This window comes from Neocloeon triangulifer, unplaced genomic scaffold (assembly GCF_031216515.1).
Source record: "Neocloeon triangulifer isolate White Clay Creek 2 clone unplaced genomic scaffold, ASM3121651v1 ptg000013l, whole genome shotgun sequence".
Classification (NCBI taxonomy): Eukaryota; Metazoa; Arthropoda; class Insecta; order Ephemeroptera; family Baetidae; genus Neocloeon; species Neocloeon triangulifer.
The window spans coordinates 4147993-4174247 of NW_026775555.1; the positions used below are offsets into that span (position 1 = coordinate 4147993).

The window sequence follows — 26255 nt, forward strand, 5'->3', positions numbered from 1 at the left end:
TATTTTTGCCCATCGATTTTGATTATAATATTAAAAAGCATAAATTATTGGTTTAATTGGTTTATTATCAGTAAATTTACTGAAGGTTTTTGTTTAAATTTTTTTTTAAACTAAGAATAATTCAAAGATTTCACCGACAAATCAAGGTAATTAGGATTTTTAACACGGACATTTTCTGGAAAACAAACGAAAGGCCAAGACTTTTCGATCGCTTTCCAAATTCGGCGATCAATCACGACCGATTAATAGCGGCGCCCCTTCGCAGCATGTTCGACTCGGTGCGTTTCGATGTGTCTAAAAATAGCCAGCCCTATGCATTCTCATTTGCGGTTCGCCCCTGGCAGGGAAAATATTTTTGTATTGAATCGTCATCATCTGCCGGGTCAGTGGGGGTGGAAGGTGCGTCGCCTGCAGCAACAACAGGGTCATTTACCCTGCTGCCTGCGTGTGCGCGTGCATTTGTGGCGGCGAGCGACGACGATCGACCTAAATTCCCCCGCCGCGTCGCCAGGGTGGTAGGCAGGCCAGGCACAAGCGAACTTTTTGTACCTGGCGCTGCTCGCAAGGCTGGGCGAGTCTCATTCGCGCGCGAGCAGCAAACCTCGCCGGCCGGCCAGTCCTCAAGTGTGTCAGGTTGTGATAGGTTGCTTGGACGGCATGGAACCGCTAGAGTAGACCTGCCCAGGTGAGTTTTCACAAGATTCGCATTTAACCTTGCGGTATATAGAAAAATTCACACGCATTTTGTTATACAAATAGAGCAAATCAAAGTAAACTCTTTTTTTAGAATTAAAAATTTGCCTCAAGACGTAAAAATTAAAAAAAAAAAAAACTAGAAAACAATGAGCTGAATAGTATTTAAATAATGTTAATAATTAACTAGTGAATTCTTCAAACTCTTTTAATTGAGTTCTAAATGTAACATTTTGTTTGAATAAAAATTAAATTCCTTATACAAAACGCAGGAGAAAAAAATATCAATTTTCAGCAATTTTTTAAATCTTGAAATAAGTTAAAGACTTAAAATGAAAACAAATGCTAAAATTTTCAAGTTTTCATAATTACCAATATAACTTAAAAACTTGTTTATGAAAAGCTTTTCTTTATTTATTGTAATTCAATTTTATTACTTAGCAAAATAAAAATAATTACAATCAGGAATCCACGGATTAGTGCAAAATTGTGTAATCTCGAGATAATTACACCATAATTTACCTTGATCATTACTGTCAGTCTGTTCAATTGAACAAGGCATTCGGCAATGCCCAAATGAATAATCTTTGTAAGGCTGCACCCAATCTGCGTCAAAAGAGGTTTAATTAAAACCTGTTATATATGATTTTGAGCGCGCATGTGTGCGAGATTTCAGGGAAGGCATTTCAAAAGGAAGCTGATTGTCAAGACTAATTGACGTTTTTGTAACGTTTAATGCCTTTTCGGTTATTATGTCCACCATAAGCAGTCAAACGAAAAGTTGATTAATTTAAAGCTCTTCTGGAGCGTGAGAAAGCAAATTGCTCTGAATGACAACTGCCCAAACCAAATCCCCTAGTTTTTCAACTTTTTTCACGTAGTTTCATATTTAATTGCATGCGTAATACGCACGTAAGTGATGCTTTGGCTGATTTTTTGTGAGATGAAAGTTTACGAGATTAAATTTTGAAATGTGGTCATTTATTTGACAAACGTTGAATATGACATTGTCCAGCTGCGATATGTATCGTTTATGCTATAAGTAAGCAGTTTTCTTCTTCACATTTACCGTTGAGTGCCCATTTTTTTCTTGTATTGACAAACCAGTAGCTTTTTGATAAATGCCCTCATGTATACTTTGATTAATGAAAGTCAAAATTAATATGAATTATATAGATATGTGTCAAAGATAATTTATTTCATGTTACACACTCGCACTTTCAAAAACACCCAGACTGGCCACCGGAAAGGGTCCACTTGTCCTGCAAAAACGGCAACTATACCCTCCCCTCAGACAAAAAACTATTGACCTGCAGAAGGGGAAATGGTTGGGCGAAATTTATATAAGTCTTGCGGGAGCTACAATTTAGTTCACTGTTTTATTCTCAACAGCCAGAGATGTTTTGACCTGGTCAAATGTGCAAAATTTAAATTCTACAAATAATTCCTCCAAAGGTAAGCACCAATCATTTTTACAATTAAAAAAAAAATATTATTGAATTAAACTTTTATTTTTTAAAGATGTTTATATGATTCAATTAAGAGATTAAATTTGTAATATTTTTAACTTACAATTTTCAAGGAGGAGATTTAAAGCATTTAATACAAAATCCTAATTTATTAGTATTTTATTTTTAATGTCGTGTTTTTTGTGATAATCTGATTATCAAAGCCCAAAAGGAGACACGCTTGATCTTATCCAATGTAAGCATTTACCAGAAAAATAATTTCTTTCATAATTAGAAGGGTTTTATCCCACGATTTTAACTGAAGATTTTTTACTTTTTCTATCAAATTTTTCAATGTGATAAAAACTGCAGCGTGTGAAAACGGTATTAAAAAAAATACAGACAGCAATTTCCACGAGCGGCCCTTTCTTCAGTCGCCGTATAGTCAAATTAGTGTGCGGCGACTGCCTGAACATTGCCTCGTTGTAGGTTGACAAAGCAATTTATATGAAATTTTGAGGAAGCACATAGGAGGGTGACACGGAAGTGGTTATCAATTAAAGGAAATTTCAACGCATTGCTGAGAGGCGCGCGTGTGTACATTATGCCTGCGGGTCTTTGACGCCCAAGCACACACTTTGCCTAAATAATGTGCTTGTGTCGCCGGTTGCCTGATTTCCTTTCTCTGCGCACATAAATTCGTTAAAATTTCTTGCCTCAGGGCAAATAATTTATTCAGTTATCCGACGTTCTTTGCATTTATTTATAATGAGAAAAGCTGTATACAGAAGCTTTCGACATTGTGCGGCTAATTTACAATCTTAATGATTCTTGTCGAATAATAATTTAAATAACCAGTCCAATATAATTATATTTAAGCAGGACCACTTTTTTCATTAAGAATAATACAGAATTTGCAATTAATTTTGCAAACTTGATTTATGATGTCTGCTTTTCCTCGATGGGTTTTTGAGTGAAAGATTTTTTTCATAGAAAAATACGCTGCGAATTCAGTTCAATATTTTTTATTATAATTACAAATTATTACATAACTCTATTTGCAAATGAATATTTAAAAACAAATTTTAAGCTTAAATTATTACATGTAAAATATTTTGCATCTTAAATTTTGGTCTTTGACAAAACTCCAAACATTGAAACATTATATAAACTATACTTTTAAAATATTGTATAACTATTGGAAACTAATATCAAAATGGATGAATTTTATTTTTATTACAATTTGTTTCATTAAAGTTCCGTCGTGCGTTGCTCTTGATTCTGAATAGAAATGGAAAGGATGCATCAGCGGACTTGTTATTGTTTGCCTCTGATGTCTCCATTGAGGCTTTGAATGATTTGCAGCTGTGGGACAGGTGCATGGGCGCGCATGAACTACACAATGTAAAATGCCATTTGTAATGGGACTTGGGGTGAGACACGCGTGCCTTGTGCACTACATTCAACATTGATGGCCCTGATATTTTATTTTTAGCAGAATTTTACGCAATTTATGCAGACGAAATTTCACGGAAAAATCAGGTCATTTGAACGCCGCTTTGAATTGATAAAGATCTTGTGATTGATTACTTCCAGAAGACATGTGCCAAATGCAAGTACTTCAAGTGTATTAATGGCTTCAATCATATGTGTACCGGTGGACACCTTTTCCAACCATCTCAGTGTCCACCGAGTAAGATAAAACTCGTTTAATTTGCATTACGAATGCCAAAATAAACATTTTATTTATCCTGTTGACATTTTTATCTGCAAACTAGGCAGCTTGGTCATTTGTCGGCAATGAAGAAAGTTTCTAAATACGCATTAATAACTTTCGGTGCACTTCAAAGTGCTTAAATCTTGTTTGACGTGATTGAGAAACACCCGTTAAGTGTAAAACTTCTGTGTCAAAATAAATATACAGAAAAGTCGACCGAGTCCCTTTGACTATAATATAATTGAAAAAATATGACAATAAAATTAATTTTGGCGGACTCTCTCTTTTTTAAAATCTTGGATTTCCGGTCGAAGAAAGGACCGGTTAATTAGCATAAGCAAATTGCCAAATAAGGATTGGATATTTTAATATATCCTTAATCTGCGCTCGATTAAACTAGTTTTCACAATCACGACTCATGAATCTTCACACTGGGCATTATTTTTATGCCTAAACATTTCGTCTTATAAAATAAAAATTCGTTCGCTCCGCTTTCATTTTCTCCTCCGAATATTGGAAACAGACGTGTTGTCTGGAAATTCGCCCCTTTCCACTCTGAAATTTAAAGGGACACATGCAGACAAGGTGCCGAAATTGAGTCGATCTGAATGCTCGTGCGTTCTGTGATTTACATGAAATGCATTAAAAGCGCAGCTGCGGCGTCGCTTTGCAGTAGCTGGGGTGTCGTTTTAGGGGGCCACGCGCCGCGCATCCATCAGCCTAGCTGAGCAGGCACCCCTTTCGCATCTTTTGGGCTCGTGCTGCATGCCGCCTGTTTTGACGATAACAACTCCAGCTGCACGCAGGCTGCATCTCCGAGCCACCTTGCCTTTGCGCGCTCTCTTTATTCTCTCTGAAAAATACACATAAAAACCTTGACTTGTATGTGGATCACTTGCTGGTGCAGGCGTACATGTTGCTAAAGGGAAAACTTTCGAACCAGGAAATATAAAATATGTGTTTTTTGATAAAGCAGAGATTCACTCTGGCCGAGCAGGATTTTTCAAGGTGGTTAAGCTGGTCATCGTTTGCCGCAGATTTTTTTTTATAAATATATTACGAATAGCTCCGGGCACTTGACCATTAGCCACCCTGACTGAGACAAAGTGCTGAGCAAAAAGTCGCAAACCGGGCGTCCTTACAACAACATTTTAAAATTATTATTATTATTGTCTTTATTAAACACAAATGTGTACAACGTCATGAATTGCTGGTCGAAATCAATAATAAATCTAAATTTAATTATAATTATCATTTAAGTTTTATCTTTATCTTGTGTAGCATATTCGGTTAGAGATTTTACTCTTTTAGAACAATTAAGGAGGTGATACTGGGAAATCTCCTTTTCATCACAAAGTTTACATACACAATTTGCTCTCGCAGTATGGAAAGTTTTATCTTTACAAATACAATGATGGAATCCGTGCATTGCAAACCGGGTTTGAACATGTCTGTTTTTAAACAGAGGCTTTTTCCAATTATTATTTAACATTGCTGGTGTTTGGTATATTTCATCGTTAAAATCTCTTTCTTTTCTCACCCGAATATGTGTTAGAAACTCATCATAAGCTCTGGTATCACTTAAATTAAATGTATTCTTAATTTTTGTTACAAAAGGCTCTTCATCATCAATCAAAAGATACAAGTATGAGCTTCTAGAAAATTTGCTTACTCCTAAAACTTTTTTGAAATATCTGGTCATTAAATTTTCATAAGTGACTAAGTCACACATTTTTAAATGCGGCCAAATTGCTTCCACGCCATATATAGCCATGGGCGCAAATTTAAGGAAAAATAGAGATTTAGCACACTCAAGGGATAGATTCCTCAAGTTCCCACCATAATGCATAGCTGCGAGTGACTTTTTACATCTTTCTGTTACATGTTTTGAAAAGGATGTGCCACTTTTCTGAAAAGTGACACCTAGATATGAGAAACTGGATACAAATTCAATTTCTTTTCTTTCACACATTATATTATCTAATTTTCCTTTTGGCCCTTTTCCTTTATTTGTAAATTTCAAAACTTTTGTTTTGGATACATTTATTTTTAAACTATTTTCAGAGCAATAAATCAAAAAATTTTCTAAAGCTTTTTCCAATTTTTTACAGCTATCGCTTATAAAAACCATGTCATCCGCAAAGAACAAAAATTCTACTCCTTCAATCCCCTCGAATATTTTAATTATGTCATGAATATAAATATTGAAGCAGATTGGACTAGAATTCATTCCTTGTTTAAAACCATTTGATTGGACAAAAAATTCCGATAAAGAAACTCCATCGTCTAGCTGAATAAAGTCTTTTTCTAAAAACTCTGAGAGCAACAAAAGCTCATTTTTTGAAAGGATATTTTTATTAATTAATTTATGCAAAAATAATTTTCTATTAGTCAGGTCGAATGCTGATTTTAAATCAATAAAAAGGGCATACTTTTTATAATTTTTCTCTCCCATATTTGTGGATATTAAAGTTTGAAAATGTTTTATTGGATCAATTGTGCTCTTACCCGGCATGAACCCATACTGTTCCTGTGGAATGAAATCTCCGAGTTTTGCTAAGAGTCTCGTTTAAAATATTGTAATTTTATTAAATTCTTGCTATGGGAAATTTTAAAATTTCATTTAAAGTTGGACCCTTTAAATTGACCAGCATGAAAAATGTTTTAGTGCTGAAGATTTTCTTGCGACCAGTGCGACGATTATTAATTTTCGCGGCATTGAAAATTTAAAGCAACTTTAAAAGTAGCGATTGATGTTTTTTCCTGAATAATGCTTTGGTGAAACCAAGTTGCTTAAGGATATACGCAGGAATATTTAACGCAATTGGATAATTTTTGTAATGCAAAAAATTTTAAATTCAATTCTTTCGATTGCTGACATTAAAATTAATGAAACATGTGTAGATTATTGATTATAAATTATAATAAGTATAAAAAGCAACCTTATAAAATTTAAAATTTTTTAGATTTAGATGGAATGTTTTATTTTTATTATAATAATTATTATATTCTTATTTTTATTTGTTTTTATAAAAGCACCAGATCTGATTTTCACAAACTGTACATCTCTGTAAACAATATTATATATATTTCCAAGATTTATAAATCTTACACACTGGTCACATTATAAATCAATGTCATTTAATAATGAATTTGTAGGATAGATAGGCCTGTTGTTGGTTTAAATGAAAATTAAAATAAATCAATAAGCAATTATTAATACACAAATTAAAACTATAGAAGTCTGTACAATTAATTTGGAATTTCAAATTGTCAAGAATTTGGTAATCAAATAAAATATATTAAGATAAAAAATATCAAATATTTTAAATTAAAAAAATCAATCTCGCTGTTGGCTAAAAAATTGCTAATCAGCCAGGAAGACGATTTGCACGTGTGATCATCAGTAATTAAATATAATCGCAACTCGATTTTCCGCATCTCGGCAGCTTTGGTTTCGCATCCAATTGGTATCATTTACTACCGTGGCGCAATTAACTCTTTGTCTCTCGGTGAAGATCTCAGACATGGTGCCGTGCCTCCGTCGCGAGTGGGTGGCTGGGGGTCGCGTCCGCGTGGAACGGCATTGCGCGGGGGAGGTAATTTAACGAGATGCAGCTGAGATCAACAGAGCGCGCGTGTCGAAATCACGAAAAGCGAGCTGGTTGGCTGAGCTCTCGGCCGCAGAGGAAATAATTATAATTTGCTCGCCTGGAGATCATCCCCTGTGATGCATACGCAATATAATATACGCCTGCATGTTCAATCAAATGGAAATTGACTCCGACGGTACTCGTGGGTGACGAAAAAAAAAACAGAAAATTAATGTTACTTCATTTTAATTTACACCTTCATTTGAAACTCTCCAAGCAATTTAAATTAATCCCTTTTCAGTTAGGAATTTTCTTTAAAAGAACCGGATTTAAGATCTCAGCCACCTTTTGCACAATTTTTTACGTTTATTCCACACGTTTTGCAGGTTTCTCAGACTATCAGACTACCATTGATCAAGCAGGGCTCTCACGACGAAAATCGAGTTTTCAATGCGATAGGTGTGTCAAAATATTTGACCCTATTCGTCCAGCTTAAATTGCGTACCGGTTTTCAACCATATTCTCTCTCTTGATGGGTATTTTAAAATGCATGTCTCTGGCAGTTTCAATATCCAGACCCAAATTACTGAAAGCTTTTTGATCTTTTTTTAATTCTGCAAAATGTGTAACTGTTTTTTTATCGATCGATTTATTATTGTTAGATAAGTATTTCGTCTGTTACAATATTAAAAAGAATCTCTCGTACATTAAGCATAAATACCGTTCAAATTTTTCAGTTAATAAGTCTTTGAGCATTTTTCATAAAATGATTCAGAAATGAATATTTAGGAATATTTTACTGTATCTCCTAGAGTGCCGAATTCTTCAATCGAATTATACTGTGTTGACTCGACCAAAAACTAGCGGTTCCAAGTTGCGGTAGACTGGTGTACATAAGCGCAGTGCATACCTTGATACCTTCCATCACGTGAGTGCAAAAGAAAGTTGAAGGGGAACAGCTCGTCGTATCACGTGCGAATTTGAAACTGAATTATTCATTTGTACACTCGTAACAATAATAGTGTTTAATTATTATAATTGTTTGGCTTGGTTCCCTTTTTGCACACGAAATAAATTTATTTAATGTTTTTTCCTTCTCACTCACAGCCATGAATTCCAAATAATTATTAAATCGAATCAAGCTTATAGGAAGAAAATTGTGACTTTGGAAAATTTCCAAGCTCTCCCGTATCCTTTGTCAGAGAAACCTGTTGCGCCCGAGAAACTAAATGGGGTGTATACCAGGAAGGGAGGTTATATGGGACGCGATTCCTAAAGGAGGGTGCGGTGACCCCGAACAAACGCTGAATGGCGTCACAAATCGGCGATTTATTGCAGGGTGAGAGTGAGCAGCGTAAAATTGAGGACGGTCCTAGGCAGGTCAGCGACCGGCCGCGTCTCTATTATTTGGATAAGCAAGCATTTATGTCGGTAGCAGTCTCGCTCTCGCATCAGGTAGAAGAGAAAAAAACAGGTTCTTTTATTCTCCTTATAGTTAAATCGGCAACAAGGTTCTTTTATGGACCATGTTCGCGGCTGAACAAAAAACTTATACCTCGTGATGCGGGCTGATCTTTTACTTTCTATTGCAGACGGCGTGAAAATTGCTCTTGTCGCAAGTGAGGGTTAGTCAGGTGACTTTTTACATTTTACTTCTTCAGATAGTTCAAGACATGCGGTTTTATTGACTGCATTTCGACCAAGGCTGCACGCCAATGTTATTATCTTATAGGCCTCGCCGAGTCGCCGAAGAAAACCAGTTTGTTGTGAATCGTTGAAAAATTCCCTGTCTTGACTTATTTTTAGCCACTGCAAATGTATTTTTAGAAGTAAAGCACGCTTTTCACTTGATTTTGCAATGTGTGTCATGGTAAACAGTATTTCTGCTTGTTTTGGTCTTTTTTAAGAATTGCCACTTCCAAGTAAATAAAAAACCGGTGGATATTTAATTTATTCAGGAGGAGACGCTTGTAGTTAACGAATAAGAAATTGAATTTAAAATAATAAAAAAATATAAATTTAAAAGAAACATTAAATTTTTGTTGTTAAATATTGCAGGCTAAGAATTTTCTTGCTATATTAGCGGTCAACGAAGAACGCATTATTACCTTTCTTTAATTTTCAATTGACCACAACATTGCCGGGAGGTTGAATGAGTTATGCCTCGTGTACAGTTATAGAAAGAAATATTTTGCGCTTGTTAGTAAATTTTATTTGGAATAAACTCAAGTGAAAAGAAAATAATATTAAATATGCTTCTCTATAGTGTTTTCTTAATGGAGAGGCAAAATTTAATAAAAAGCTCAAGTTTGTGCTGCGAGAAGTGAGATAAGATAATTTGCTGATTGTGCACAGCGAGCTGCTGGTGAATTACAATGGTCGTAGGAACGACTGCAAGGTTGGCTGCGCACAATCGGCATAGAACTCCGTTTCTTTCGTGTATTCTCGCGTTTCTTACTTAGCAATGCTGCGGCTGCAGTTTGTTTTCCCCCTCCACAATTGGCAAAAACAATGTTTTGTCTCGCTTGACAGAATCTGCATTTAAGAAAAATATTTTTGCCCTTGTCGCTTGTTTTTCAATAAGACCATTGGAAGAAGAAAACTTCAGCGAGATGCTGCGCCGCGACGCTTCTTCAACCAGGGGGTTGCATAAACTCCACGGGGCTTTCTCGTCTCCGTTGAGTGGAAGATTTTCTGTGCTGTAATCTATTCAATCTATTATTTGAAGCGACGTTTTATTACTATTTTGATGGAATTAATTTTATGATGGGAACATTCAGAACGCGTTTTATGTAAATTGCTGATTTTACTCATAAAAAAAAAACGTGAAGCAGAGAAAGTTAAACGTAACTTATAAAAAATCTAAAGGAGATACCTGAGTGTCCCAAATGAGTTTATTTTTAGCAAGTCGACAACCTTGATACGCTTTTTTCCTTCTTTCAAGTACAAAAATAGCTTTTATTGACGTTGTAAGTAGATTGTGCTGTAATTCAGGGAACCTCTCAAAACGTGAATCTATCTGTTAAAAGAAACAATTTCTTAAACATCCAATTAAAATAAATTAATTTTTTTTTTAAAGATTAGAAATTTTTTAATTTCACTTATTTTCACTCATCAAATTAAAACAAAATATAAATTTGATGGTGAAACAAATAATTAATTTTCAGGTTTGCTTGTTTCATATTTTATGTCGGGTGCGTGCAAGCGCCTGTGTGTGTGCATAATAAATGCGAAATGTAATTAAGCATTGTAGGCATTAATTATTAAAAAAAAAAAACGACACCAAAAACCGCCAGCAGAATGTAATTAATTCTTTTTTTAATTATTTTTTCGCAGACCCCCGTCCTTTTTACGTTCGGCGTAAGCCCTCGTACCTGAAGCTCCACATATACCACCCGCTGCACATCACCAAGGTGAGTTGTTCTGAAATAGAAGCATTTTGTTTTTTTACTCAATTTCCCGCGGAAATCTGATCTGCACGCGCGGATTCATATCTCTTTCGTCGATATCAGCGGAGAACAGGGAAATTCTAATTATTTCACGTCAAGATCGGGTTTTCGTCGGGACAAAAATTGGACTGGTCGTTAGCGAACGCGCCGCGGCATTAGGCGGGTTCACGTGGCCTTGCGTCCGGCGAGCTCGCCTGCATGTGTGCGTCACGCTGATATCGATTGCACCCCCTGCACGCCGGTGGACATGCTTTGCACACACCTTGTCGGGGTTTGCTTTGGTTTGGGCCGGTGCCTGCCTCGACCTTCGCACCTCCACGGTCGCGCATTAAATCTTGTGTTCAAAGCCTCCGGATCGCGCCCCGACAAACACAAACGCGCGTGGCCAGCTGTGCATGAGCTCGTGAAAACGGCCTTGCCCAATATTGGGGACGTCGCGCAGCCAGATCCGACGTTGCGAAACGCCAAAGGAAAATAAACATTAAATTTCAAATAAACTCGTTGGTCTGGGAAACTTTTGAAAATTGCAATTTGGAAAATTAAAAAAAAAGAAAAGGAAAATATATTTTTTGCAAATTTAGCTACGATGAAAAATAAAAATCTAGGTAAAATAATTTCATATTATGTTTATTTATGAGAATAAGTAGTTAATTTTTTTTAACATAGGAATAATTTGGATAGATAAACAATTCTTGTTATTAATTTTTTTTTTTCAACAAATTCAAAGAGTTTTAAGATAAATGATTTTTTTCAATACATTGCAGTCTTGAACTGATTTTTCAAAGGATTTATTTCAATTTTTATGAGGAAATCATCACAATTTTATGGATTTTGAATTAATTAACGCTACAATTATTTTTAAATATTGAAAAAGTAATATTTAAGTTAAAAAAAATCCTCCTGAGGGCAAAAAGCTTCCAATTAATTTAGTGAAAAATGTCCGCACTGATTATTTTAAATTGTCCCCGGCTAATGTTTATGGTTAAATGAATCGTTTAAAAATAAATTTTAAACAATTGAAAAGCGCAACTACTAAAAAAGTAGAAAATACAAAATTAATTAATTAAATATTATATTGCGGCAATTTTTGATAGAAATTATTTAAATTATATGAAAATTATGTTACAAATTTGTACAATTAAAGCTGCGGAAAGATTTCTATTTTTTTCACATTCTTAATTTTTGTTTGTTTATTAATTAATTCTTAATATTAATTTTATTTGTATAGAAATACAATCAAAGAGGATGCCACATATAAAATACAAACTTCACCTCCCAAGGCGAAAAAATATAACAAACTCATCAAATAAAAACGTAGAAAAAAATATTGCTGATTGGTCGTTAGGCTTTGAAATTAATTTTCTAAACTCCCGATTGAATTATCATAGCATTCACAATATTCACAACCAGAGAGATAAAAAAAAATCAATAACTCTTTTGTGCTCCAGTTTCTTTTTGTGCATCTCCATGGAAACGCGGAGCATCAGTTCGTCATTGTCGCGCAAACTTTCTTCTATTTACTCTTTACAATTTGTCCTACCTGACTCTCGCCCTTTGCCAGGGCGGAAAGTGTTATTCACTGCTACAGAAACCTTAAAATTGAACGAGAAATAAACTTTGTCCTCTCACATCTCGTTCTCTCCGCCAACGCATCTAGCCGAAGGAAAACGCGGTATAGAATTTCACGCAAGGGATGCTGCGAGTTGCAGAGAGTGGATGAGATCACTCGCTTGGACCGAAACCAAAGCAAATGTTTGGATACTTATGGGCCGCACCTGCTCCGGTTTTTTGTAACGAGCAGGAAAATAATTTTTATTAACAAAGGCTGCTGCGCGCTCCCGCAGTGTGAATGTTTTAACCCTCGGACGGAATGACTTTTGAATCAATTTGCTCTGCCCTTTTTTTCAGCGGCACAAAATTGCTGTTTGCCCTGCCGGGGTGAATCAAAATTGATTGCCTGCTGCGATTTTGTACAGAAAAAAGTAATAGAACTGTCGAGTTGCTTTTTAACGTGAGCCTTTGTGCGCGCTCGGATGCTTGTTGTCGAGGGCAAATTTTTGTACGTCGCAACAGAGTCACAGAGACAGACAGGGTTGAAGCATTTTTAGTCCTGGAATGCAGACAAAAGAGTTCTCGAGGGCACTTGACATTTTCAGTTGGAAGCTGAAATTTTAAACTGCAAATTAGTGTTTCGTAAATTGCGTTTCATTACAAAATGTACAATAAAACATGGCATTTAAATTTTTTTAAATAAAAGTTAAAACAAGAAAATTGCTCAACTTTCATAAATTTCTATTGATTGTTGAACTATGATTTTAGGTGCAGAAGGAAATAATTAGAGTGCGGAGATGATTTTTATTCCTTTTATTTATTTAATAATTATTATTAAACTTTCGGAAACGAAGAGATCGGGCTTTTCCTCGTTGTAAAAATTGTTAAAAAAAAAATGGCTCTACCAGTTTCCGACCCTATATCATGAGCAAGAAAAATACAAAAATCAGCAAAATTGGAGAGAGAAAAATACATTTTAACATAAAAATTTTAATCCTAAAACTAACAAATTCATTTACCAACCTATTTCATGAGCAAACGCGCTGCTCGCTGACCGAAACTGACCATTTGTTTTTGAATAAAAACTAATTTCGCTATGAGGAAAAGCCCAATCTCTTCATTTTCATGATCATCTCCTCGAGTGGCAATTTCTTGAAGCAAATATTAAACTTGCATTTCAAAATTTTAATTCAATTTCAATTTCTTCAAGTACGCTGTAGGAACTTGCGCAAAAGTCCTTTGAAGAAATTCTTAACAATAGAAAAAAATTCATTTTGTTCATTATTACTAAAAAAATTGAGGAAAAAAACGTAAGATGCTAATTTAATTTGATTTGCTCTTTGAGGATTTCGCAAAGTAGTCGATTCGAACTCGCGCCTTTGTGTCGCAACAAGCACACAATGCAAGGGTGGTTCAATCATAATCCCTCGAGCACGGCCACGCTTTTGTGCATGCGAAGAGTGGCGAAAAGTCTGAATGAACAAGAAAGTGAATGAAATACGAAAGAAAGCAGCCGTAGTATGGCCCGTGGATTATAAATATAGCCAAAAGGCGGGAGTGGATTTTTAAAAATACAAAATCATCCCTGCTAAAAGAGGCGGAAATAGCAGCGCGGCGACCCGCGTGTGCGGCGAGTATTATTAACCCATAACACAGCAGACACCACCACCGCCTCGGCCGCCGCAACACCTTCAGCATGCCGTCGTCTTTTAATATCCCGCGCTACTATTTCTTGCATCATATATGCGGCCGTTTGGCCCCGCAAAGGTTCAAAAATACTCAGTACTGAAATAAAAGCGATGGGGCTAAGAAAAGAAGACTTAAATTTGGTTCAGTAATGCTCGAACCGCCCTTATTGTGAGACTCGCTCGGCCGCAGCCACGCAGTTTGCACCGCTCGTGCCGTGCGCGCGGATCTATCAATTCCTTCCGAGGATGCCTCCGCGATTGCCGATCCAAGAGCAATCGCCGCCGGTTCGGGGGTGGCGGCGAGGTCATGGCTGCGCTGCCCCCATCCCCGCCAAGCACGTCCTTTGCGCCGGCTGACGTCACCGGAGCACGCGAGCGGGTGCCGCGCATGCATTCACGCCCTCGTGCTCTATTGAAATGGTAATTACACACACAAAGCACCGCGACCGTGAACATTATTTTTTATTACACTACTTGTTAGCCTGGCATGTATAAAGACAGCCTGCGCCGCTGCCGCCGCCGCATTTAAATCGCATTAACCAGCAAAACCTGACGCTTATCTCCGTCCTAGTTTATTTGGTATAGTTTTTGGTTTTTGTGCGTTGATTAAAAAATTATTTTTCGCGAAAACGAGTTTCGTCCGAACTGCAGTTATATCTTATATAAATTTGCATGCACGCGCCACTTTTTCAAGTTTTTTATTTTACATTTGCATCGAGGTGCGTCGTCGACGCGACGAACGGGTTTCGCTTGCTTTTTTATTCACGCTCGGCTGGTTTTTTCCGAGTTGATGGAAATTATTATGCGCTTATCTGATCGAATAAATGCTAATGGATTGAGTTATGTGAGAGGATTGTCAGCAAAAAAGCGCATAAGTGTTAAAACCGTTTTGCTCCGTATCACCGCGCTCAATCCAGTTGTAAAAATTAACTGCAACGTTTTTTCTATGATTTATAATATTTATTTGTTATAATATTTTATTTAACAATTTCCTACGTCTGCCTTTTAAGCGGAAGATCACCTTAACAAAATGTTTCTAAGCAAATTAAGTTTGAATGCCTAAAATGTTCAGTTCATGTAATTTAAAGCATCAGTGTTTTAATTAAGCAGAACCCTTTAAACCTATAAAATTATAACTTCCAAAAAAATTGATTTAATATTAAAAATAAAATAATTTTTTTTTTACTATTTCTTTATTTTAATTTTATCTCATTTTTGGTGATTTGAATTTAAAATCGGCTTTTCCTCAATGGGTTTACGTGTTGTTTACTGTTTAAGAAAAAACATATCCTGCTCTACATGTAAAGGCTGAAACCATAATTCATGAGCTGGGAAATCATTTGAGAAGAATTAGTACAAAAATCAATCTTTAATAGAAAAAATCGTTCAAGTTAACCCTTTTTGTGTGAAAATTATTGCTTTTTCTGAAACAATAATCAACTCACAAAACCCATTGAGGAAAAGTCGATTTTAAATTCAAATCACTATGAATCAACCCTCGATCCGCTCGATCGTGAACTTCTACCACAATATTATTTTATTTCATTCATAAAATATTGGATTATTCTTTAAGGGAATAAATTGGCAAAGCAAATTAATAGGTAGTGATTTATTTTGATTGCGATTCAGAAATTTCCCACTTATTTCAGGTGCTAAAATATCTATGAAGAGTAATTAAAAAATATATGGCAACTATGCATTTAAATTTTGTTTATTAAATTTATGCAATTCAATCTCTTATTCTTATATCTCATATTTCTCATACCTTCTGGCCTTTGAATATTTTGCTCTACGCGAAACTTTGTATGTTCTCCATTTCTAAGGACAAATTTTTGGAATAACGAAAAGTATAGAACCTGAACACGCAAACATCTCTTATTGAAAGATATCAGGAATAAAATATTCACTTTTCCCTGGCAGAGGGAAACGAAATAAATTTTTTTTCTTCGATGACGCCATTATGACGTACGCTCGCACCAAAGGCGAATCCATTCAAAATAAATAAAGTTGTGAAAACGTATACATGTCTCAATTTCCCTCGCTCATATTGTCGTACGGAGCTCAGCGAGTCTATAAAACATGTAGAGAAATGCGCGGCGCAGTGTTTTGAATAAATTTCCACCGCGAACACATACACAAACACAGGCACTATCTTATCAATTAGACCGTAATAAGCCGCGCACGAGAAGTATTAAGAAAAGTGAAGCAACGGCGCGACCAACAGGGCAGCCTGCGAGATGCACACGAGAAATATCTAAGAAAGAAAACGAGGAATGGCGTGACTCGGCGGCTCAACCGAAGATACGAAGCTGCCCCGTCACTTTTCCGCTATATAATTTATTTATGCAGCGACGTCTCGGCTATAATAATATTAATTCAGGGTGCATAATACGCTGATAACACACTCGGTGAGATACATTAATTTGCATTTTTCGTCGGGCACACACACACACATGAGCATACCATAAATCCTAACTCGTAATCGCGATAAAACAATTAAGAAAAAAAAAACGATATTCCGCACGACCGACAATTTTCACGCTCTCTGGTTGAGACTTGAGAGCCAATGATGTTTTAGTGAATTTTCACGAGGCGATCGAATTCGTGACGTCAGACAGTGCCGTTGCTTGCGCATCGCACTCTCGGTCGCCAATTCGACCCAATTTAATTCTTGCTAATTTCGCGGAAGCTCGCGGATTTTATGCGATCGCGGACGTGACCGGTCCGGCGGATACCATATTATATTGCAAGTTCTACAGAATTGCAATTATTGTGACATGTTGGAGCGAAATAATTAACTTAAACGACTTTCGAATCACTTTTTGCTCTGTCTGTGGTGAATTAATTTTTGTACTTTGCTTCAAAATAATTCAATTCATTAATTTTGCCTAATTACTTTTTACTATTTTAATTATGTTCCAACATAATTCCAAATTCCAGACATTTTGCCAAAGTAATGCTGAAATATAAATCACACCACACGAATAAAATTAAAAGAAAACCATGAATTGGACTTCAAGTAATTCCAGAATTAGGTATAACCAAAATTTGCTGTTAAGGTTTATATATATTGTTTAATAAAAGAAATCTAATTGTAAGGCGCTCATTTTTTTTTGTTATAAAACAAATTTTAAATCAGCAACGCATAAAAATATAAAAATCAAATAAATTATATATTAAAATAATTAGTTAATATTTAATTTTTTAAATAAAAAAGAAAGACTTATTAATATAATGTAATTTAACTGAAGCTTATAACAAAATAAATCATACTATTTGTTCGCCGCTGTTTTTACGTTGAAAAAAGCTTATTCATATAATTTTTTCATTTATTTTCTTCCCAATAAAATGTAAATTATTTTTATGCGACCCAAGAAAATCAAATTTTATTGTAACATCGAGTTTTGCTGGCCTTTCGTGAATTGGCCTCTGCAATTGAAGAAAATAACAAACACTCGGAAGAGCGGATTTCGCAAAAGTCTGACTAATCGCAAGTCTCGGCCGGCGTATGTTTTCCTGGTGCGGGACGGGACGTCAGGGGGCCGCTCGCGGCTTATCTGCACCCCGCGACTGGCTGCTGCCGGTGCCATGTGTTCCGATATGCGCCGCACAGTTTGTTATAATGACTCGCGTGCCTCGTCTGTAAATCTCGAATCAAGAAGAGAAGAGACGAGTGAGCAGCAGCGAGGCTGTGCATCAACCGCATCTCTTCGCTGGCTCCTCGAAAGCACCCTGCCGATTCTATTTTGGGTTCTCACTCGGTCCCCGCGTTAGGGGCTCCGCTTGCTAGGCTCTCTCTATCTAACGTTTTTAATGGCCGCGTGATGATCCACAGGAAATTCCATCCGCCGCGCGCGGTCCTTGTTGCTGCAGCACACGCGGTGCTCGTGCCGCAGCCGCGTGTGCATAATGAGATAGCGACTCGTGGCTCCAGTCTCTACTTAACAAATTATCGGCGCAGCCCCCGAAAGGTGCTTCTTGTAATAAAATTCGAACGCGCAGACGGATTTTCACTCGTGTCAGCCAAGTGCTTTCGAGACGAATTGCCACTGGTGCCACTTTCAATTGGAATTTGCTCATTAAGTGCGGCGGTCAGCTTGAAATTATTTTTAATGCAGGAAGCCAAAGTGCAATGTTTTCCGGGAGTAAATAAATGAGGAAAAAAACATTCATTAATAATTTAATATATGAATGGGTGTCTTTTTAATAAATTCTAGGAAAAATGAATGTGCAGTTTGTTTTTTAAATTTAACAATCAATGTCTTTATCAAATAAAAATTAATTAAAATAATCAGCAACTTCCAATGAAATTTTAATAGTAAACATTTTGTATTACAATTATAAGCATTTTTTTATATATAATTTTTTTCTGTTGCAAAACAGTTTATCTCCATGCTTTACAATTTTCTCGAACAAAATTTTTTACTCGTATAAGGAATATATTCTAGTTTCTATTTTCCCAGAGGAATTGCGCTCTTCATTTAGTTGGAAATCTATTTGAAATAAAAAAATTAAAAATAAATACCCTAATAATATAATTAAGATTGGAGCTTGCCTTCCGCAAGCTCAAGTAAGGGCACAGGCCAATAAAATACTTTGTTTCAGCCTGAAAAAAAACGAGGAATTAAAGTTTGAAGGATAATTTTATTTAAGTTTTACACCCAAAACAGAATATTTATTTTTACAGATTACTTACTAAAAGGGAGGAATATATATAATTCTGTCTAAAATATAAACAAGTAATAAATTAAATTACAAATATTTTAAAATATCTGTAAATTGAAAGACAATTTCTGCATAATTTTTTATGAGACCCCTGCTGATAGAAATGTGGATCACATCTTTGGTAATTGCATTTTTGATTGAATTGCAAATCCGCTTGCGACGCGTCCACTGCCGGAGGGCGACACGGAAAGACAATTATTTCGTCGTCTCCTTTTAATAATGAATGGAGGGAGTCAGGTGTCAATATTGGCCCTTTCTCCGTCGCGATTAGCTTTTCCGTTGCTCGATCGGAAGGTCAAGGTTGGCGCCAATCTGCGATGGTTCCGCTCAGAGGGAAGTTGGCGCCCACTCGCCTCCGATTTCCCAAAAGCTCTCCGTGCCTTTTTGACTTATGCATGCTATCGGAGATCGCCAATGGCGTTTCGTTAGTTGATCACTTTTCAGGGAGCGGCGCCGTGTGCCGTGATATCGACGCTGGAACATCTTCAATTCTGACGCACTCGCTCGCGCGTCACTCGGACATTCGGATGAATAATGAATGAAATGGGGCGCGCGAGAGAGAATTTTTCCATCCGTCATAATAATAAATACGTTGCCTTGAATGGTTATACAGTTTTCCAAAAAATTCCCACATTCGCTGATGTATAAAAGCAGCCATGTTTGATTTCCCAGAATTTTTATAATTTTCAATTTTTGCACCGACTTTTGCCTCTGTGATGTCAAACTGTGCCATGCGATTTCCGGCACGTCATTTTTTATTGCGTCCAATGGTTTCCGCACAACCCGCTCTCATCAGTTATTAATAATAAATAAATAATTAATTATTAAAATAATTTCCCACAAAACAAGTTGAAAAATTAAAACAATACAGCGTTCATCTCTATATTATTTCTTCAACTCATGTCAGTCTAACAATCTAAAGTTTTTTTCTTTAAAAAAAAAACTCACTACGTTCATTAAAAGTATGAACAATTGAGCAGAAATCTTTTTGTCTTCTTCGACTAGTTCAATAAATTTGCATTTTGCTAAAATGAGCCTCTCTCCTAATGAATCTTGAGTGATTTTGAGCTACCTCTTCAACGTCCTTTGCTAATTAGCTCTTGAAAAGATCCATCTCATTTTTAACAAACTGCGCCGAATTCAATCACAAAACTGCACTCTTGGCAAACATTCGATCCTCCCTTTTCCTTACAAAGTTGCGCACCTGAAGCGGAGATTATTTGGCTTTTGGTCAGACAGTCTCTTCCTCTCAAAATGATCGTAAATCACTCGCTTATCTCTCCGTGTGAATCTGAGCGAGGAAATGTAAACAATAATTTTCACTACGTGCAAAAGTCTGCGTCTCGTCGACAACGTCGAAACTTATAATATGTGTTTTGCCTCGCAGGATCCGGAGGCGTGGATCACGTCTCCGCCGCCACCGCACGTGATGCGACTCGCGAAATTGTGCACAATTTGACACAATGAAACTATTAATGAATCAGATGAATATTCATGACCTTCCAAATTTGGCGAATCGTCTCTGGGAAAATTGATTAGAGCGCAGCCCTAGCAATATATTTAATATTTGTTTGATTTTATACGGTTGCATTAAGTGCAGAATTTACAATGCACGGTGACGGAATTATTGTATTATGAATTATGAATGTTGTCATTAGACGGAGTGACAAGCACGAGTTATAAAATTCTCCGTATAAATTGCGCAGCTAGCTGGTGTGCATCTCATTTTATTGCAAGGGCAGAGCCTGTTGTGTTGGCTGCAACTTTATATCTCGGTAATGTGAACGGCGAGACGAGCACGAATTTTGAAATCTCTGACTACATCAAAAAGTCAGCGTTCAGCTTTTTGCATTACGTGCCTTAATTGCGTGTACATATTTGTCTTTGTAGAAAAAAATTTAAGTTAAATAATTATAAATTTTTAAAAATTATTCTTAATTAATAGTTTCTAAACATTTTTAATAATTTTTATTGTTCTTTTCTTATTTCAATAATTAAAAAATTAATTTCTTAAATAACCTAATACATTTTTTAAGTTGAATATAAAGCTTTTATTGTTTAATTAATTAATTTAATAATTATCAACTAAATACCTGGGGTCCAGATCCATTTGAGGAATTGGTGATGGAATAAAATTCTACTCTCTCCCGGGCTTCGGTTCTTAAATGCAATTTATTATGCGATAATATTTAAAGAAATTAAATTATCAAATTTAACCACCAAATTTTAAAGATTAGTAATCCGTGTAGTTAAAACTATTATTTGACATTCAATTATAACAATTTGAACATTTAATCATGAGTCGTGAGTATTTGTTCAGCATTGCAATGATTAGATGAAACCGGATGAAACAGTGAGACTTCGCTGACGGTCATTAATTCACACTTAAAATATTATTGGACGCCGACAATTAAGAAAAATAATCTTGCTGCCTTTCTAATTCCTAATTATTGACTTATGGTCAAATGTAATAAACTCGGCGTCGATTTCCGCCTGTTAATCGAACGGTGCATAATTAAAACGGCTGTCGGGACGCGATTTTCTGCGCGTCAAACTTTCCAGCGCAGACCGTCTCTGGCCGAAAGTTTAATAACGGCGGCGGCGGCGCGCGGGGCCACAAAGCAGCGAGCACAAAAGGCTCGTAGGTGCCGTTCGGGGCATTAATTTTGCCTCTTGATGGCGTTTTCTGGGCGGCGAGTCGGCCGGCGTCCGGGAGGGGCTCCTCCAGAGGCCCCTCGGCACGCGGCGCTTGGCACCATAAAAGGCATGAGAAGCGCGGCCGGTGCCGCCGCCAGAGACTTGAGAACCTCCCCGCAGCCCTCCGCTTCCTTCCCCTAAGCTGGACTCTGCCAAACGCCGCGATATCTAGGAGGAGCGTTGCATCATTTATTTATTTACTCAGGCCGCTCTCGTATCACGGAGGCCGATTTCCAATCGGACCCGAGAAATATAATCGTGGGCCGATTTTTTTTAAAACTAAAAATCCAAGTGCGCCGAGAGCGGCTTCTGGATGCTGCCGATCATTCTAGCCGGCGGTGCGTGCATTTTAACGACTTTTCTCCTCTAAATGACGTAGTTTTTGTTGCTTTTACTCGTCGAGCATCACGAATTATGGCCGCGTGCCCAAAGTGCCCCTGTTGCGAGCGAGCAAGAGATCCACCACGCAGAGAGCTAAGTTTAGAAACGCGTGCCTGCCGTTCCCCTATGTGTGTTGTATGCTCTGTACCGTGCACTCACACACAAACCCCCGGCGTGTTTCACCTCTCGCAGCCTCCAAATCTCACCTCTTCTTCTTCTTTGGCACCGATTCTCGCCTTTGCTTACTTCCCTCGTCGTGTGCAGTGGAGAAATGTGTCGCCAGCGCTGAAAAACCATCATTTTCAAGAGACAAACGCTCTCGAAATCTGTTTAGTCTGCCCGAGACCGCATTTCTTATTTTTTAATCTATCTTTTCCCTCCTGTCCACTTTCTTTTGAAATTTCGAGATGGAAAACGTCTTTTGGAATGATGATTTTTGGCGGTGGGCCAGTGTGCGGCGCTCTTTTGGCACCAGCCCCGGGATTAGGGAGCATTCTGGACTGGCCGCGTCGAAATTTGTTAGCATATCTGACCACAAAGTAATAAATAATTTCCCAACCTTTTTCAAATGGTGTTGAAAAAGCGAAACAGCTCGGCCGGCGCAGATATGCAACCTGCGTGGCACAGATTGCGAGCTGCATTTTCAAAACACACTGAGTTAATTGCACAAAATTGCTTCCGTTTTGATAAGTAAATTTCTGACGTGTATAAAGGAAAAACGTGCTCGCTACGAAATTTCAGATAAAAACAGCAAATTTTTATTTTACAGTTATATAAAAGAAAAGTAGATTGGAATGCAGGAAAGTCAGTTTTTTCCTGCTTCTGTCGCACCGGAAAAACTTTATCATTTAAGTTGTCACTGAAGAAAGAAAGGTCAAAGAACCTACAAGACTTTTTTATTTAAAAAAAAAAAACTTAATTCATTTTACAAAGAATTCATAGCGTCGATTCAGAAACTGAGCGAGAAAACCAATGCTCGGAAAACAAATTTGAACGTCAAAATTTCAACTTTTATTTGGAAATTTTAATTCTTTTCAAAACAGATTCTTGATTTTTTTTTCACTTTTAAGTGGAATTTTTTCTTTTCTTTGGAAACAGAAATCCGAAACTGTTTTGAAAAGAATTAAAATTTCCAATTAAAAGTTAAAATTTTGACATTTTTATTCATTATCCGAGCATTGTTTCTCTCTCTCTAAGTTTCCGAATCAATGATAAGATTTCTTTGAAAAATAAAAACGGGAATTTGGAAAACACTTAACAACGCAAAGATGACACAACTCTACACAAAATTCATTTTACATTTTATTCAAATTTAGTTTGCGATTTTGTTAAAACCATCAGAGCACCAATGCCAAACATTCCGAACTGAAATTGTGCGCCGACCTCAATCGGAATTATTCAATTAATGCGGGAAAACCAAAAAGCTCTGGCAGAGGGTTGATCTCATGGCGGCGAGCTCAAATATTTATGATCGGAGATGGACAGACAGATGTGTTTGGATCGAGGTCAAACAAGAAAAATAATCACAGAGTAATGCGGCGGTGCAGGCCCGCGCCGGGCAGCGCCGATTGGTTTGCCGCGATCGCTTCTCTGCATTTGCGTTAGTTTATTCTCTTTCCCAATGGATGTTTATGGTACGCAGACATTGTTTTCCATCATCGTCGATGGCATTTCATTCAGTAAATCGAAGAAGCACCGAGTCGCTGCGCAATACACACGCTTAGCCGGTCCGCGTGCCACAAGAAGTGCATTACACTCTGAAGCGTCGCCGCGGCCAAGTGGCTGCTGCACAGAAACCGATAAATAATTCCGCTCTCGCATATATAGATATTCATCCGGTAGCTCTCTCTCTTGAGGAGATGAGCTCTGCATGATGATGCACACAAACCGGCCTAATTTATGCGTCTGGCCGTAAATCTGCGACGAGGCAGAAACAAGGGCGCAATTTCCCGCGCCAGCAAAACACAAAACAGAAATGTGCGAAAGCCAAGGTTTGTTTCGCCTCGAAAGATTTATTATTCGCGAGAAAAGAGAGCAAATTGCATCAATAATTCACTTATATATCTCACGATGTGATGTTTCTATATTTCTAATCCCTTTAATTGACAATCACATTTTTTATTAAAAAGAAATTCATGCAGTAAAATCAAAGTAAAAATTGAACTAGATTTTTTTGTCCTGTGTCATTTTTTTGAGCTCTCTGATATTATTTTTATTATTTTATTTATTTTGATTAGTTTTAATTTGTTTGAAGAAGTTGACACTCAAGAAGATGCCGATCTCTTCATTTAGATTATTTTTAACTTTATTTTCATGAATTATTCATGATTTATTATAAAATCAATTTGACACGCAATTTTTTCGGTCAAAATCTCGACAGGTCCTGCTTTTGTGATGGAGTTGCTATTGGAAAGAGACATATTTTAATATGAATTATACCAAATTTACAAATTAATTCTTAATTTGCTGCAACTTTTAAGTGTTTCATCATATTTTTTTATTGCAATAATTATTTGGTGCTATTCTGCATGTTGAACTATCTACAACAGCCGGTCTTTTATTTATTTATTCTTTTACAATTTAATTACTTTTAGTCTAAGCAATTTTAATTAAAGAGAATCATAAATAAATTAGTTTAATTAATTTTTTCCGAAATAAAACTGGAAAAGCTTTTTGTCAAATCGTTTTCAAAGCTTTTAATTTTAAAAGCCTATAATTAAATCGAGTTGAAAATCCGTAGTCAATATTAAACTGCGTGGGCAAGTTATCAATACTCGTCGCTGAGGCTTTTTTGTGTTTATGTGTACAAACGCTCAGTGCTGTTGACGCTGTTGTATATAATGTACAGGTCATGTCGATCCAAACTTCTGTGTACGAGTTTTTATCAGCCGAGCTAATATTTGCTTTTGTGAATGGTCAGCAATCGAGCAAATATTCTATGTTTTTATACGTTTGCCATGTAATCGGCGGCCGTAAATCAATATTGAAATTTCCTGCTACTGAAGAATTCCAGTAATTCCGTGTGTAATGCAGACGTAGGTCCTCTGGCATTTTTGATGAGGCGCGCTTCCCGGCCATCCTTTTTCAAATAATAACGCATCGCTGCCCTGCGAACGCGTCCCTTAATGGCGCAAACGTTGACTGATTCCCAAAAGCATTCCTTTGTTTGATGCGACCGAGCAGCTTTGTCGAGTAAATTAAATATTCGACGAGGAAATGTGAAATTTAATTGCAGTCTCTCGCGTTAATTAAATTGAATGACTCGGGGGCATTGATAATTAAGAGCTAATTATTTATATTAATAATGAAAAATAATAAACGAACGGCTGAGCATGCTGTGCCTTGTAAATTTAATTATTAATTATTGTTTGATGCCATTTGTCCAGTTAGGGAACAAATTTATTTTGACCACAGTTGTAACGTTTAGAATAAAATTTTGGTTTTTATTTAATAAATTTTTAATGTATTTCATGAATAAAAAAACTACAATAAAGATAAATTATTTAAAAAAAAATTAGTTTAAAAATATTTATTTATAAAAATAAGAAATAAGCAAGATTTGGTCATAATAATGTTATAATAAGTTTTAAATAAACATGAATTTTTTTCTTAATAAAATTTGTCATGACCTTATTTATTCATTTACTTTTTTCGCTCCTAAAATTTTGTAACTTCAATAAAAATTTTCTAAAGTGCTTAAAATTACAAACTGACTTGAGTGTGCGTAAATTAAATTCATCAGCCCAAACCAGGTGTTTATCGAGAGACGCAATTGGGAAAGAAAGATAAAATCAAATGGTAATTACGACGCAATTCATTCTTACTCTTGGGCCGGTATGTTTTTTTTTTTTTGCGAATCCGCGCGCGCTGCAACCAATAAGTGCGAGGCCATCAGAGCGCCTGTGCCCGTCGCGACTCCGAGGGGCGGCCCTCGGTCCAGCAGCAGTCGCCGCTGAAAATTGCCGACCCAGCACCTCGCTCACAGGGCAGCCAAGGTAAGCGCAAATCACGCCATAATTCATTTTAATATATCGACACTTGAATAATTGCCGAGCGCGCCCAAAACCGCGGGGGCCTGTACGAAAATCAAGCTTAGAATCGACCTGACCGCCTAATTATTCCACCAGCGACGCAAATGACCAAAGTTACGGCTGAAAATTTGCATGAAAATTCATGGAAATCGTATGTGCATTGGAAAATGGAAAATTTAAATATTTTGTTACCAAATAGAAAATAATTTCGAGTAATTTTATGATAATCAGATTATTTTCTTTCAATATTTTAAAACACGATGGACGATATTTTTTTTGTCA

At 36.6% G+C, this 26255-nt stretch overlaps 1 protein-coding gene across 7 annotated transcripts in view; it reads left to right on the forward strand.

The window, feature by feature from the left end:
- The window catches only part of LOC132199112 (myocyte-specific enhancer factor 2), an 80628-nt gene that overhangs the window by 11380 nt on the left and 42993 nt on the right, over positions 1 to 26255 (forward strand). For 4 of the 7 annotated variants that reach the window (XM_059623595.1, XM_059623601.1, XM_059623602.1 and 1 more), the window contains exon 4: positions 10788 to 10864. The gene's annotated coding sequence lies outside the window, so the exon portion shown is untranslated. Of the gene's footprint in view, positions 1 to 584; positions 686 to 10787; positions 10865 to 14319; positions 14560 to 25823; positions 25938 to 26255 lie in introns of those variants that run through there. The other 3 variants (XM_059623597.1, XM_059623599.1, XM_059623598.1) reach the window with 3 other exon arrangements.